This window comes from Eretmochelys imbricata, chromosome 8, assembly GCF_965152235.1.
Source record: "Eretmochelys imbricata isolate rEreImb1 chromosome 8, rEreImb1.hap1, whole genome shotgun sequence".
NCBI lineage: Eukaryota > Metazoa > Chordata > Testudines > Cheloniidae > Eretmochelys > Eretmochelys imbricata.
The window spans coordinates 715,738-730,853 of record NC_135579.1 but is presented as its reverse complement, the minus strand read 5'-3'; the positions used below and the strand labels follow the sequence as shown (position 1 = coordinate 730,853).

The window sequence follows — 15,116 nt, the reverse complement described above, 5'->3', positions numbered from 1 at the left end:
AACCTTAATCTGGTCCTTTCTAAACTCATGGGACCCCCTTTCGAGCCCCTCGCTACCTGTTCCCTCCTCCACCTTTCCTGGAAAGTGGCGTTTCTGGTTGCTGTTACCTCGGCCAGAAGGGTGTCCGAACTGAGGGCCCTCACCTCTGAGCCACCGTACACAGTATTTCACAAGGACAAGGTGCAGCTCCGGCCACACCCCAAATTCCTCCCTAAGGTGGTGTCCCAATTGCATCTGGGCCAGGACATTTGTCTGGCGGTGTTCTTCCCGAAACCCCATACAGACCCGAGTCACTGCAGCTTGCACACGTTGGATGTGCGTCGAGCGCTGGCGTTCTACTTAGAGCACACCAAGCCCTTTCGCAAATCCGCGCAGCTGTCTGTGGCCGAGAGGTTAAAAGCCCTCCCAGTGTCGGCACAGCGGATTTCGTCTCAGATTACAAGCTGCATCCGGGCGTGCTATGGGCTCGCAGGTGTTCTGGCCCTGGCCGTCACGGTCCACTCGACCAGGGCGCAGGCAACTTCCACGGCGTTCCTGGCACAGGTCCCGATCCAGGAGATCTGCAGAGCAGCCACCTGGTCTTCAGTGCACACCTTCACGACCCACTACGCGGTCAATTAGCAGGCCAGAGAGGACGCAGCGGTTGGCAGAGCAGTCCTCCGAGCAGTTGTTCCGTGACTCCTCCCCTCCTCCAGAGGTAAGCTTGTGATTCACCTAATGTGGAATGGACGTGACCAAGCACACAAAGAAGAAAAAACAGTTATTTACCTTCTCGTAACTGTTGTTCTTTGAGATGTGTTGTTCGCATCCATTCCACCCCCCCACACACACCCCTCTGTTGGCGTCGCCGGCAAGAAGGAACTGGAGAGGGTAGGGCCGGTGGGGTATCTATGTGGGGCACAGTGGTGCCACTCGGGGGGGGCCCCAACAGAGGCCGCTAAGGGAAAAAGTTTCCAACGCTCATGCACGCGGCGCGCACCTAATGTGGAATGGACGAGAACTGCACCTCTTAAAGAAGAACAGTTACGAGAAAGTGAGTAACCGTTTTTTCTTTACGCAACACACAGTCAACTTGTGGAATTGGCCAGGGGATGTTGCTCAGGCCAAACAAATAACGGGGCCAAAAAAAGTACTGAGTAAGTTCCTGGAGGAACAGTCCATCCTGTCTCCCCCCCCCCCCCCCCCCCCCGTTCTCCTGCTGGTCACAGCTCACCTTCCCTGATCACTCTCGTTACAGTGTGTATGGTAACACCCATTGTTTCGTGTTCTCTGTGTCTATAAATCTCCCCACTGTATTGTCCACTGAATGCATCCGATGAATTGAGCTGTAGCTCACGAAAGCTTATGCTCAAATAAATTGGTTAGTCTCTAAGGTGCCACAAGTCCTCCTTTTCTTTTTGTCAGCAGACAGGATACTGGGCTAGATAGCCCACTGGTCTGACCCAGTGTCAGAGGATTGGTGCAATGGCCCCAGCTTAACAGTATCGAGGAGAAACCCCTTCTGTGTGCCAGACCCGCTAGGGTAAGTCTCCCAGCTTCATCACTTCCTTAGACTGGACCTCTGGGCCTACAGCCCCCCTGCTCCATCCCGTGAGCTCCCAGCAGCGAGTCCCACTGAGACAGACCCTGCTAGAGACTGGTCCATGCACTTCCGCAAGCATTTGCAGTGACATTCACACAGCATTATCAAAACAGCAGGCAGCCTTGGGTAGCCCAGAGGAAGGAAGGGTAAAGCACAGTCCCATCTGGCCAGCCCAGAGCCCAGCCAAGCTGCACTGAACCCCTCAGTTCAAGCTCCATCTCTGTCTGACCTGTGCCCCAACTGCTTCCCGCAGCCTACATTTCACACCCTGGTGCCCCCAGTCCTCCGCTTCTCAGCCCAGAACGAAGCAAGCCACATCCCTCTGGGGCCTTAGTTGCTAGGTGTCAGTGTCCAGGCCATTGGATCTGCCATTGTCTCCTCAGATGCTCCCCTGATACGGGGACGAAGGCCCAGCACATTGAGCACCATTCACACTTGTGTCTTAGCCTGTCCTAAAAGCAAACAGACACCTCCCCCACACTGAGTAACAATGTAGCATATAGGGGAAACTGAGGCATGCACTGGCTCCATAGAGATATTACAAACGATTCCCACTTGGTCACATCCAGTATAGCCCTCTTATCTCTGTAAGCAATATGATCCTCCCCGCCCATTTCTCACCACCTGTCCCCCTTCCCAGCTCACCCCTGTGCAAGCCAGCGCAGCTCGCAGGGCAGCTCAGCCCCCCCTTTGCTGGGCAGTTCTGCGGTGTCAGGTGCATCCATTCAGGAATCAGATTGCTGCACCCCCAACTCTAAGCACTGTGCTTCATCCCTCCCTGGGTGCCAGCCCAGCCCCTGCACCGCTCCCGAGGGGACTCTGGCCTCGGGTCTGAAGCCCCATTGCCACATGGACCAGCCAGCCTCCTTCCAGCGCAACCAGGAATGCAGGTTGGCTCCTGTGTCTCCCCTGCACAAGGAGGTGTGGACAGAACTGGCCATGGACAGGAGCCTGGGTGAGAGAGGCGCTTTTGGCAGCTCAGTGAGGGCGCCGGGTTTCCCGGCTGGGAGCAGACACTGATGCCAGGACACTAGGCACACCAAGCATGGGCTAGGGCTTCTGCTGCATGAGACAAATTCAACCCCCCCCCACACACACACACACCCTCCCCAGGGCCTGTGGCCATTCAGCAGCATAAGCCAACCCAGCTCCACAGGAGGGAAATCTAGGGCCCAGCTAGTGACAGATCCCATGGCACCAGCTACGTGGGATAAAACCCCAATGGAACCCCCCAGGACAGGTTCTTTGAACAACCTGTTGTGGGCCCAGGGATCCCAGCATGAGCGGCCACTGAGCAGGACCTAGCCGGTTCCCCTTCTCATTGAGGAAGGGGCCTGCTCTGCCCACTGGTCCAGTGCAGAACAGAATGGTCAATTCCAGCCACCTCGACACCTACAGCAGCAAACAGCGCGACACTGCCCAGCACCGGCGAGTCAGCAATGAACCCAAACGGAAACCCAATTCACCCCTTTCCATCCTCGCTGCTCGGGAGCAAACTAGCTCCAGGGATGCTCCCACTGACAGGCCAGCAGGTGCCCCCAGTCGACGGGGCCCTGGGAAGAACAAGCTGGATCCTGCCCAGAAGGAGACAGTCACAGCGACCTGCCCACAGTACTGGGTGTCAAGTTAGTGTAAGCGAGGGACGGTCCCGCTATTGTATGGAACTTTCCTGGCTTATACATGATCCCAGGGAAATGGACTAGCAAAAGGATCTGAGTCCTCGCTCCCCCTTCCTTTACCCAGAGCCCTGCCTGATCTCAAGGGCTCCCCTTCCACTCTCCTGTGTGGCAGAGTCCTCGTAACCCCGACAAGGCGGGACCCAGGATTCCTGGGGGGCTCAACCCCCAACCTTGCCGTGGTCACTTAGGGCAGGGGCTAGGGTGCCCCACTCCAGAGTGCTCTCTCTGCACTGGACACTTCCCTGACCCACTGATCATTACCTACAGTTCAAAGCAAATACAATTTATAAAACAGCAACTAACTAAAAAAAGAAAAAATGGGAAAGGTTGAAGGAAAACCCATCACCCTGCTCTGTGGGCTCAGTGGAACCATGTGACGAAGTGGGACTGTTCTTAATGTTTCCTCTGAATAGTGTGGGGGTGCCTCAGTTTCCCCTAGGTAGTTCTTAGGTATCTAGGTGGTGGGGTAAGGGTATATGACCACTGCAGAGCCCTAGAGGGCAGGTGTGTGCAGGAGTCTGGACACAGAAAAGGCGTACTTGTGGCACCTTAGAGACTAACCAATTTATTTGTCTCTGGAGTGCCACAAGTACTCCTTTTCTTTTTGCGAATACAGACTAACACGGCTGCTACTCTGAAACCTGGACACAGAGAATGGCCGATACCTTGTTTCCTGGCAACTGATGGCCTGGGCCTTTCCCCCTGCAAGGTGAGAGCTAAAGGGTTGGAGAACAAAGGAACCAGGTGACCTCCTGGCCTGGGAAAGGGGAAAGCCCAGGGGAGGAGGGGCTGGAGGGAGTTTCAGTTTGGGGCTGGCTGGCGACATGGAGTGAAGGGCAGACGTGATGGTCTGGCTCACTGCCCCCAAAATGGACCCAGCTGAGGGGTCCTGTTCTCTGCACCTACAAGCTCTGTTTTAGACCATGTTCCTGTGGTCGAATAAACCTCTGTTTTACTGGCTGGCTGAGAGTCCCATCTGACTGCGGAGTTGGGGGGCAGGACCCTCTGGCTTCCCCAGGACCCCGCCTGGGTGGACTCGCGGGGGGAAGCGCACGGAGGGGCAGAGGAGGCTGAATGCTCCGAGGTCAGACCCAGGAAGGTGGAAGCCGGGTGAGCTGTGTGTCCTGCAGACAGTCTGCTCACAGAAAGGAGACTGCCCCAGAGTCCTGCCTGGCTTCATGGGGAGCAGTTCCAGAGCATCTCCCAGGGATTCCGTGACAAACCCCAAACAGCCGGGGCTGGAATGTCAGGGAGGTTCACGGTCTGTCCCTCACACAACCCAGGCCTCCTGCCCAGGCCCTGGCTGTGCTTCAGGGATGCTGCAGGCTAGACACTTGCTAGGAGACAAGGGAGGCTGCTGAGAGCTGGCAGAATGCCTTGTGGGCACCAGAATGGCGCCAGCTGCAGGGGCTGCTGTGGGCAGAGGGAGGGAGTGGGGAGGAGCCAGAGCAAAGCTGCACACTTCCACAGAACGCAGGCAGCAGGAGGCTAGTGTCACTGTCTTCACGTGACAGCTGGGGAAACTGAGGCATAGAGAGGGGAAAACTTGCCTGGGCATCCTCCAGAGACAGCAGTGACTAGCCTCAAGGAGCTCGTTCCCTGCTTGCGTTAGCCTCTTGACCAGTCTCCCTGCAGTGTAGCATAGACTCGCCTGTGCACCCTGGAGGGTAGAGCTCCTGTTCCGAGATGGGGCCAGCCCCTCCCTCCTTTGCCCCCCAGGGTACTGGACAGATCCTGCTGAGGGGGCGAGGGGGCTAGTGCACTGGAGCAGCCCCAGCTGATACCTCAGCTGAGAGGCGCCGCCTCTTCTCTTTCACCAGCACCTGCCCCACTAGTTCTTCGCATCATGATTTGCTCTGAGTCTCAGCTGCACAAATTAGATGCTGCAGCAGCTTTAATCTGACCAGTCAGGGTTCCCGGCTGCGGGACAGATGGGCCCAAATTAATCTAAGCCTCAGGAACCAGCTGCCCAGCCCTCCAGCCTGCTCTGCATGATTATGTGTGGGTGCTTCCTATTATCCTCCGGCAGCCACTTCCGGACCCGGGAGCTGGGGGGGCCAGGGCCAGAGGGCTGGGGGAAGGGCAGTCTGCGCCCACACAAATAGTGTCCGTGCGAGGCCGGCTCTGCAAGCCATACCTGGGACAGCCCCACAGAATCGCTGTCTGTGTGGGGCCAACAGGGGCCAGAGCATGCGGTCTGCCCGGCCTCCCCCAGGGACTGGGCGGGAACAACATTAGTGCCCACAGGGACCCTGTAGCACCAGCACTTGTCCTAGCTGACTCGCCCCGTCCCAGGACCCATGGTCACATGCGCTGTGCCTGGTCCCAGGGGGCAGCTCCTGGCATCAGTGGGGCAGAGGGGCCAAGCACAGCCTGGGGAGGCCGGGCCACCCATGGAGGGAGTGCTCTTTGCTCGGCTGCACCTGCCCTGCACCGTGCCCCCGTCAAACACCCTCAGCTGCCGTGGGTATTTTTAGAAGCAAAGTGCTGTTTAACTGTGAACTGCAAAAGACCAGCCATGAAGGGAAATGGGGCAAGGGCCGATAGGGGAGTTAATTCCTGGAAGCACCTCTCTCCCTCCCTGTGGATGAGCAGGGCACCACGGAGCCAGCTCTGACCATGGGGCCAAGGAGCAAGGCTCTTCCAGCTGCACAGAAGGGTGGAGGGCGTGCCATGCCAGTGCCATGCAGGGGAAGAGGCTGTGGGCTGCAAGCAGGGCCAGAAGTGTCAGCACAAGCCCCCCTGCCCCCTCTACGCCATCCCAAATGGCCTGGCTCCCTCTCCCACTGACCTTTCTCTGCCACTTAGGCCTGGGGCAGCCATGGCTCGGGCTTTGGCCGGGACCCAGTGGGGCTCACCAGCTGTGCAGGGACTGGACAGCACTTGGATTGCACTGGGGAGGCAGCTGGGGCCCTGCACTCACCCCCAGGGCTCCCCAAGGGCCAGGCCACAGCAGAGGGAACATCCCCTCTCTGCCCCTTGCCCATCCATGCCCTAGCTTACCCCTTCCATGCCTGGGGATTGGCCCAGGGAAGATGCTTCTACAGGAGAGTGGGGAGGGGGAGTGGAGACCCTGCAGATGGGAATGTAAGACTGGGGGGCACTGGGGAAAGACCGTGAACAAGGAATGAATACAAATGTGGGATCAAAACACTCCAGAAACATGACCAGTCAGGAAGGCTGCAGGAGGGTGCCAGGTTCCTGGGCCAGGGGACTGGACCAGGTGATGGATGGTGCCAGGTCCCCGGGCCGGAGGGCTGCAGGGGGCCCAGTCCCTGGGCACAGCATCTGGGTAATGTCTATGGTGCACTCCCCCAGCTAGTGGCCCAGGCAGGATCCAGGCTCGGTACTGGGTGGGGGCTCTGCTGTGCCCAGGGTGAGCTCTTTTGGAACGACGACGCTAGAGAAGTGTGGTGGGTTTTCAGTGCTGATGCTGCAGTGGCCTGGAGGCAGCCCCACCCAGGCTCCTGCCTCCAACAGAGGCTGGGGCAAGTGTGGTGCCAGGAGCTCTGTAACAAGCAGCCCCTGGGAAGTTTGCTTCCAGCTGGCTGGTCAATGGGTGGCCCAGGCCTGGCAGGATGGGCCCTATCCCGCTCCAGGGCAGCGGTGCATTGCTGGAAGGCAGGCCTCAGCCAGCCTGGCCCTGCAGAACGGCTCTGAGCCTTGGCCTCTCTGTGCTTGGCAGGGGAAGCCGGCCAAGAACATCGCAGACCCCAGGAGGACCTCGCCATGGAGCCCCCCAGCTAACAGCTCAGTGGCCGTGCTGTGCGTGGCGGGGGCGGAGGTCCAGTATCTGGTGCTGCCCATCATCTACTGCACGGTGTGTGTGCTGAGCACGGACAGGCCCTCTGCAGCTGCCTGGACAGCAGGGCCCAGGCACTGCCCGGCCGTGTCTTCATCTACACCCTAATCCTCATCGACCTGCTCTTTGCATTGTCACTGCCACTGCAGACCATGTACCACGCCCACTGCAATGACTTGCTGTCACGGGGTCCCCAGGCGATGCTCTGGATCTGCTCCCACAAAGCCAGGTAGGACTCTGGGGAAGTCTCCTCTCTGGGCTCAGCCTGTCTGCAGGACACACAGCTCACCCAGCTTCCACCTTCCTGGGTCTGACCTCGGAGCATTCAGCCTCCTCTGCCCCTCCGTGCGCTTCCCCCTGCGAGTCCGCCCAGGCGGGGTCCTGGGGAAGCCAGAGGGTCCTGCCCCCCAACTCCGCAGTCAGACGTGACGCTCAGCCAGCCAGTAACATGGAAGGTTTATTAGAAGACAGGGACATGGTCTAACACAGAGCTTGTAGGTGCAGAGAACAGGACCCCTCAGCTGGGTCCATTTTGGGGGCAGTGAGCCAGACCATCACGTCTGCCCTTCACTCCGTGTCTCCAGCCAGCCCCAAACTGAAACTCCCTCCAGCCCCTCCTCCTCTGGGCTTTGTTCCTTTCCCTGGGCCAGGAGGTCACCTGATTCCTTTGTTCTCCAGCCCTTTAGCTCTCACCTTGCAGGGGGGAAGGGCCCAGGCCATCAGTTGCCAGGAGCCAGGGTGTCGGCTATTTATGTACCTGGCCCTTTGCTCTGCAACAATTACACCCCCTGCCTTATCCCACCACCTAGAGACATAAGAACTGCCTAGGGGAAACTGAAGCACCCCCACACTATTCAGAGGAAACATTAAGAACAGCCCCACTTCGTCACACCTGCCTTTCGAGGATGGCCTGTGCAAAGCCACCAATGCCCTCTTCCTGGCCAACACGTGCAGCTGCACCCTCTTGCTGGTCTGCATGTGCCTGGAACGCTACCTGGCCATGCTGCACGCTGCCCACTTACCTGCAGCCCAGAGGCTGCTGGGCCGGGTGGCTCTGTCCCTCGCCATCTGGCCACTGATTGGGGTCAGGCTGTTGACTGTCTTCTCGTCTGGCTCCGTGACCAACCGCTTCCCAGATGCGTGCACAGACGGCATGGAAAACTTCCCTGCCCGCGTATGGAGCAGGCAGCTGGCAGCCACCGCCCTGGCTTCCGCCGCACTGGGCTTCTTCCTCTTCCTCATCATCCTGGCCTGCTACATGGCCATCGTCTGGCGCATCCTCAACCTGAGCGACTCCTCGGCCAGGGCCTGGGCCCTGAAACAACGTTCCCTCTGCTCCATCCTGCTGGTGCCTGGCCTCTTGGCCCTCTGCTTCCTGCCCTTCCACCTCGTCCATGCCCTGCACACCTTGGGCAGATCGACGTCATCCCAGCGCCCAGGCTCCCGGGCTCCCGCGCTTCACCGGCACCGCTCAGCGTGCGGGCATGGCCCTCTCCAGCCTCAACTGCTTCCTCAACCCGCTGCTCTAGGACTTCAGCATGGGGAGTGTCCAGTGGCGGCTGCCCTGCCAGAGCAGAGCCTCCATGGGCCTTGGGGCTGGGCTGCAGCCAGGCAGGGAATGCGATGCAGCAGCCCAGACCGGGAGGTCCCCTCTTGGGTTTGGCCCGCTGAGGGTTCTGGGGCGGCAGAGAGGCTTAATAGCTTCCCAGAGAACCGTCTGGCATGAGTGGGAGAAGACTGAGGCTCGCCAGGGCCCCGCTCCACTGAACACAGGGGCAAGCAGACAGGCAAGAGGCCAGTGACAGCAGTTAGGGCCGCAGGGAGGCCGAGCACAGGAGGACCAGCTCACGTGAGGGGGGTTGTAGCAGCTGTGCCAACAGGGCTCCATGTGTGCAGCGCTGGGGGGCTGGGCTGGGCCTGCAGCCCCACCTCCCCACCCAGCACTCACAGAGCACTGCTGAGTAAGATTCTTCTTCCTGCTCACTGGCTCCCAGCTGCCTCCTGCTCAGGGCCGGGGGGGAGGGGAGTCACTTGGCAGCTCCCTCACACCAGGCCGGCCTGGGCAAGTCCTCTGCTCTTTCCAGGAGCAGCAGTGACGGACACGGGCACAGAAGGCAGGGGGCACAGGGGCTGCAGCACAATGGGCAGCCGGACATGCAGGGCAGGGCATGCCCTCCGGGGTATGCTTGGTGCCCAGCATGGGACAGCCTAGCCCTGCCTTGGGTGCCCAAGGGCAGGGGCTTCCTTCCCTGGGGCAATGGAGCACCGGCCCTCCTTGCTGCTGACCCCACTGTCTGTGCAAGGCTGCAGTTCCCGTGGCTTGCAGAGCTGCCTCCCCAAGACAGGCTCTAGCTCAGCCAGGCGCACGTCAGACAAGCCCTGAGCCTTACCCTGCCCCAGGTGTGGCGCTGAGGTGATCTGCTGGCGTCGCTTGTGGGGCAAGTGGGCCTTGGCACTGCAGTCTGCTTCTATGGCTGCATATTCCAGCCAGGCAAGAGCAGGACCCAGGCAGATGCTGGCCCTGGCCAGGGCAGGGCAGTGCTCTTTCCCCATGCCACAGCCTAGCACCCCGACAGCAGCAAGCCGGTCTCGGCTGGCAAGGGGCATCTCCCAGGAGCTGCCAGCTCCAGGGCAAGGAGAAGGCCAGCCCGGCCCTGCCAGTTGCCTTGTAGCCCCTCGCTATTCTGGTGGGGTGAGTCCTTGTTTGGTTGCTGGGCAGTGGGCAAAGACAGGGTCACAGCGCCCCAGGGCTGGCCCTCTGTGGCCGTGCAGCGCAGACTGCTCTCCCAACCCAGGGCTGGGGGGAGCTGGGACCATTCCTCAGCCTTTCGTGAACATTCACCAGCTCATCCCCCAGGCCCAGCACTCTCATTTTACAGGTGGGGAAACTGAGACAGCGAAAGGGGAAGCAGCTGGTGCAGCGCACGGGGGCAATGAGATTGGGGCACAGGACTTCCTGTCTCTCAGGCCCCTGCTGTCACCCTGGAGCACACCCAGACACAGCCCCCGCCATCCCTGCCCCCCAGCAGCCCTGGTTAAATCCCACCCTGTCACGGAGTCCCTGGGCGATGCTCTGGAACTGCTCCCCATGAAGCCAGTCAGGACTCTGGGGAAGTCTCCTTTCTGTGAGCAGCCTGTCTGCAGGACACACAGCTCACACAGCTTCCCCCTTCCTGGGTCTGACCTCAGAGCATTCAGCATCCTCTGCCCCTCCGTGCGCTTCCCACAGCGAGTTCACTCAGGCGGGGCTCCTGGGGAAGCCAGAGGGTCCTGCCCCCCAACTCCACAATCAGACATGACTCTCAGCCAGCCAGTAAAACAGAAGGTTTATTAGACGACAGGGACATGGTCTAAAACAGAGCTTGTAGGTGCAGAGAACCGGACCCCTCAGCTGTGTCCATTTTGGGGGGGCTGTGAGCCAGACAACCACGTCTGCCCTTCACTCCATGTCCCAGCCAGCCCCAAACTGAAACTCTCTCCGGCCCCTCCTCCTCTGTCCCTTTCCTAGGCCAGGAGGGCACCGGATTCCTTTGTTCTCCAACCCTTTAGCTCTCACCTTGCAGGGGGGAAGGGCCCAGGCCATCAGTGGCCAGGAAACAGGATGTTGGCCATTCTCTGTGTCCAGACCCCTGCACACATCTGCCCTCTAGGGCTCTGCAAGGATCATACACCCTTATCCCACCACCTAGATACTTAAGAACTGCATAGGGGAAACTGAGGCACCCCCACACTATTCAGAGGAACCATTAAGAACAGTCCCACTTCGTCACACCCCTATTCTCACAGGGGTTCAGCTTGCAGGGATCTGCAGACAGAGAGCGGAGTCAGCTGTGCTGGATGTGACGAAGTGGGAATCTTCTTAATGTTTCCTCTGAATACTGTGTGAGTGCCTCAGTTTCCCCTATGCCTTTCTTAAGTATCTAGGTGGTGGGATAAGGGGGTGTGATTGTTGCAGAGCAGAGGGCCAGTGTGATGGTGTCTGCACAGAGAATGAACTGTCTCCTGGCAACTGATGGCCTGAGCCCCTCCTCTGCAAAGGTGCCAACTGAAGGGGTTGGAGAACAAAAAGATCAGGCGGCCTCCTGGCCTGGGAAAGAGACAAAGGCCAGAGGAAGGGTGGGAGAGTTTCAGTTTGGAGCTGGCTGGGGAAATGGAGGGAGGGCGAGATGGGGCTCTAGCCTCCCTGCCCCCCAAGATGGACCTGACTGAGGGGTCCTGTTTCCTGCACCTGCAAGCTCTGTGTTAGACCATGTTCCTGTCGTCTAATAAACCTCCTGTGTTACTGGCTGGCTGAGAGTCCCGTCTGACTGTGGAGTTGGGGGACAGGACCCCCTGCTCTCCCAGGAGCCCCGCCTGGGCGGACTCGCTGGGGGAAGCGCACAGAGGGGCAGAGGAGGCTGAATGCTCTGAGGTCAGACCCGGGAAGGTGGAAGCCGGGTGAGCTGTGTGTCCTGCAGACAGGCTGCTCCCAGAGAGGAGACTTCCCCAGAGTCCTGCCTGGCTTCATGGGGAGCAGTCCCAGAGCATCGCCCGGGGACCCCGTGACACTGGAGGCCCCAGAGGGCGCAGATACAAAGGCTCTAGGCTGGGGGGGCGCCAGCGCCAGGATCACCAGGCCCTGCCGGGACCTAGCCCTGAGGCCTGGACGAGTGCCTGGGAGGGAGCTGGTCTGGGTAGAGCAGTGGGAGGGGCTGGTGGAGCCTGTTGTGGGTCCAGGACTGTCTTAGGGTTGGGCGACCCCGGGTGACCGCCCAGGGACACCATAGCCAAGGGGGCGCTGTCAGCGTAAAGACCGAAACTGCTCCCGGCTGGTAGGGGAGCGCCGCGGGGGGAGAGTGCCCAGGTTTCTCCCTGCTTCCTCCCGGCGGAGGAACATGGGGTGGGGGGGTGAGTGGTGATGCACAGATGCTGCTCGTCCCACCGCCAACATTCCTCTGTGCCCCCCAGGGGGCTGGGGGTGGGGAGGAGCAACACCAAGCGCTCTGGCCATCCAGCTCACTTTTCCCACCTGGGCTGGGCTGAGGCATCAGGAGCTGCTGCTCTCTGCCCTGCCCTTACGCAGGGAAAGTGACCTGGCTGCAGGGAGCCCTGGCAGCGCTCCTCACTCCCCCCTCACAGCCCCCTAGGGGCGCGTGGGCTGGAGGAGCAGCGTTCGGGGGCGGGGGAGTGAGCAGCAATGCCAGCAGATCCATCTGTGCATCCAAGTCACTTTCCTCACATGGGTGCAGGGGTTAGGGGTTCAGGGGGATGGGGCACCCCCAGGGGCAATGGGGGCATCATGCCCACAGGGGACAATGGGGGGCACCATGCCCGTGGGGGCTAGGGGTGCAGAGGTGCCAAAATACAAGTTCACCCAGGATGCCATTTTCCCTAAGCCCGATCCTGGGTGGGTTAGCGAAGGGCAGTGGGACATGTGGCTGGAGCAGGGAAATCTTATTCCCCTCCCACCCCCCCGCAGGGGTCACTTGGGCTTGCATTGGCCGCCGCACCAGTCAGTCTCTTGTCCTCCCCACAGCGAGTCCACTTGTGGTCCCGGTCGTAGTTCTTGGTGGTGGCACACCTGCCGTGGGAGGCGACAGTGAGGGGGAGCGACAGCGTGCGGCCAGGGTGCTTGGCCTGGTCCCTGGCTAGACCGGAGCTCTCTGGGCATTGCGTGGAACATGCTGCCCAAGGGGCCTGTGGTGGTGCCAGGCACTGTGCCCTCGCCCTGGGGCCGAAGCCCTACCCCAAGGATGTGAATCCCAGCTCCCCAGAGGGCTCTGGTCTCTCTGCCTCTCCCGCCTGGGGCTGCTCGTGGGCATGGAGAGGGCAGCTGTCCTGCCTGCCCCCACACTCTGCCCAAGAGCACTCTGTCGGGATGTCACCCTCCCGCAGATGAGGGCCGAAGCAGGGCCCTTCTTTGGCGTTTGGGGTGCAAGGACGGGGCAGAAGGCTCTTACCAGGACTGGCAGCCATGCAGGCCGTCCCGGAGGCAGGAATGGTGCATCTTGCGCTGGTAGCGGAAGGGGAAGTGGCAGGGCTCCCCACTGGCTGCTGTCAATGCAAGGCAAGGGCAGAAGCAGAGCTGCCCTGAAACAGTCCCCCCCAGGGGGGCATCAGGCCCCTTCTCTCCCCCACCCCTGGCAGGAGGGAGGGATGGACAGTCTCCCTCTGCCCCCATCTCACCTAGTGGAAACCAGTTCCCAGCCCTGCCCCAGCCCCGGGGAGAACTGCTCCCAGGGGCTGCCTCTGCTGCCCTATGCTCGTGCCAGTGACCTCCCCCAGGGCAGCCCCTCTAGCCCCAGCCCCTCTAGCCCCCGGTGTGGGCAGGCCCAGGCAGCAGCGGGCACGTGCTCTGGCATCCAGGACCCCCAGGCGCCAGGCTGGAGCTGCTCTCACCCATGACAGACACTCACCCTCGCCCTTCATCCTCGGCGGGGGCTTGGCACCCCGGTCCTGCGGGACAGAACCCAGTGAGCACGTGCAGCGAGCCTTGGCCGCTGGTGCCCCTGTCCTGTGTGCCCCTGGGGACAGGGCCTAGCACGCGCCTGGCTCTGAGGTGCTGCTGCTCTCTGTGGCCGTCCAGCTCTTCCCCCCAGGGGGCCTCATGCCCCCTTCTCGGGGGGCAAAGCAGGGGCCGTCCCTGGCCAGAGAGGAGTTGAGAGCAGGAGCCAGGGCCAGTGGCTGCCTGGACTGTCCCTCTCCAGCTGGAGCCAGGTCAGAGCATCCCTCTGGGCTGGCCCCCCACGTAGCACCGGGTCGCCCCAGGGCCCCCAGTCTCACAGGTGCGGGTGCTGGCAAGGAAGGAAGCCGGGGTCGGCATGCAGGGCCAGCCCTGGGGGCGGGGGGGGGGCACAGCAGGGAGAGCTTTAGTGGGCGGCAGGCTCTGGGGTGCATCTGTGCTGGGAAGGGCAGACCCAGGAGAGCAGCCTCCTGCCATGGCTGGGGGCCCAAGTGGGGGACGTGCCTTATGTAGGGCAGTGCCTTGGCTCAGAGGGGTTGGGGAAGATGTTCATGCTCAGCAGACGAGGGGAGGGGAGATTCCGAAGGCTCACACTTAGCGGGGGAGGGGAGGGTCCCTTGGGCACACACTTAGCGGGGGAGGGGAGGGTCCCTTGGGCACACACTTAGCGGGGGAAGGGAGGGTCCCTTGGGCACACACTTAGCGGGGGAAGGGAGGGTCCCTTGGGCACACAATTAGCGGGGGAAGGGAGGGTCCCTTGGGCACACACTTAGCGGGGGAGGGGAGGGTCCCTTGGGCACACACTTAGCGGGGGAGGGGAGGGTCCCTTGGGCACACACTTAGCGGGGGAGGGGAGGGTCCCTTGGGCACACACTTAGCGGGGGAGGGGAGGGTCCCTTGGGCACACACTTAGCGGGGGAAGGGAGGGTCCCTTGGGCACACACTTAGCGGGGGAGGGGAGGGTCCCTTGGGCACACACTTAGCGGGGGAAGGGAGGGTCCCTTGGGCACACACTTAGCGGGGGAGGGGAGGGTCCCTTGGGCACACACTTAGCGGGGAGGGGAGGGTCCCTTGGGCACACACTTAGCGGGGGAGGGGAGGGTCCCTTGGGCACACACTTAGCGGGGGAAGGGAGGGTCCCTCGGGCACACACTTAGCGGGGGAGGGGAGGGTCCCTCGGGCACACACTTAGCGGGGGAGGGGAGGGTCCCTTGGGCACACACTTAGCGGGGGAAGGGAGGGTCCCTTGGGCACACACTTAGCGGGGGAGTGTCCCATGAGCTCACACACTCACTGTGCTACACAGAGTTGATGTGAATTGCCCCAGCGAGCTGGGGGTGGCGCTGGGACTAGAACCCGTGCCTGGCTCCTAGCCCTACACTCAGCGATCCAGGCCACAGGCCTGACCTGGGCACTGTGAGCCAGGACTAGCCAGGGTCCAGTGGGACGCTTTGGGGATTAAGGTTGCATGGGGCAGGGAGGGACTGGGGGTCATGGTCGGAGGGGCCTGGGGGTCAGCAGCTTGGGGGTGCTGGGCATGAGGGAGGGTTGAAGCCAGAGTGAATTGTTGTGATCCTCGGGGGGGGGAACCTTGCCGGGACGGTTGCCCCA

The 15,116-nt window shown here is 61.3% G+C and overlaps 1 long non-coding RNA gene across 1 annotated transcript in view; it reads left to right on the top strand.

Moving 5' to 3' along the window:
* Positions 1-1,426: 1,426 nt before the first annotated feature.
* The window catches only part of LOC144269500 (uncharacterized), a 29,868-nt gene continuing 16,178 nt past the window's right edge, over positions 1,427-15,116 (top strand). The window contains exon 1 of the long non-coding RNA XR_013346940.1: positions 1,427-1,522. This is a non-coding gene — a long non-coding RNA (uncharacterized LOC144269500). The remainder of the gene's footprint in view (positions 1,523-15,116) is intronic.